At 41.2% G+C, this 984-nt stretch overlaps 1 non-coding gene across 1 annotated transcript; it reads right to left on the bottom strand.

Annotated features, from left to right (window-relative positions):
- Positions 1-516: 516 nt before the first annotated feature.
- On the bottom strand, positions 517-623 carry LOC136147741 (U6 spliceosomal RNA). Its single transcript, XR_010659387.1, has one exon. It is a non-coding gene; the product is annotated as a U6 spliceosomal RNA (small nuclear RNA).
- Positions 624-984: the final 361 nt, after the last annotated feature.

Here is a 984-nt window from a genome sequence, read left to right as displayed (position 1 = left end):
GAGTGATTAAGGTTTTAGGCTCTGGAGTTGGATGGCTTGGGTCTAAATTTTAACTCAGTTACTTGCTGGCTCTGGGGCCTGCATGTTTATTTCATCTCCCATATGCCTCAGTTTCCCACTTTGTAAAATGTGGCTAATAGCACCTACCTCATAAGATTATTATAGTTGAGTGAGTTATTCCAGGTAAACTCTTTAGAACAGTACCTGGCACAGGCTAAGTCCTCAAAAATGTTGTTTTGTTTGTATTTAACTTCTTCTAATAAGATAACCCTTTCTCCAACTTCCCTGGTGGTTCAGTGGTTAAGACTCTGCTTCCAGGACTTCCCTGCTGGTCCAGTGGCTAAGACTCCATGCTCCCAATGCAGGGGGCCTGAGTTCGATCCCTGATCAGGGTACTAGATCCCACAGGCTCCAGCTAAAGGTCCCAAGTGCCACATCTAAGACCCAGCACAGCCAAATAAGTAAATATATATATATATATATATATATATATTTTTTTTTTTTTTTTTTTTTTTTTTAAATATGGAACGCTTCACGAATTTGCGTGTCATCCTTGCGCAGGGGCCATGCTAACCTTCTCTGTATCGTTACAATTTTAGTATATGTGCTGCTGAAGCAAGCACGTAAACATATTTTTTTAAAAAAGATTTTGCTTCCACTGTGGAGGGGGTAAGGGCGTGGGTTTGACCCCTGGTAAGGGAAGTTCTCCATGCTGCATGATGCAGCCAGAAAACCAAACAACAACAAAAAGATAATCTTCCCCTTATTGATTTACTTACATCATAAATAAATCAACCCCAGATTAGCCTAAGAGGATGTCTTCCCTGCAGACAACAGTGCTTACCCAGATTAAGGGGCTTGAAATAACTTGTCCAAGTTATGTACAGCCAGAAAGCAACGGGGCGAGGATTTTAATCCAGGTCCCACTGATTCCAAAGTCCTAATCTTTACTCTGCAAGATCAAACCAGTCAATCCTAAAGGAA

Source organism: Muntiacus reevesi, chromosome 15 (assembly GCF_963930625.1).
Source record: "Muntiacus reevesi chromosome 15, mMunRee1.1, whole genome shotgun sequence".
Lineage (NCBI taxonomy): Eukaryota > Metazoa > Chordata > Mammalia > Artiodactyla > Cervidae > Muntiacus > Muntiacus reevesi.
Note: the sequence above shows the minus strand (reverse complement) of the source record. Positions and strands in the feature narration are given on the sequence as shown.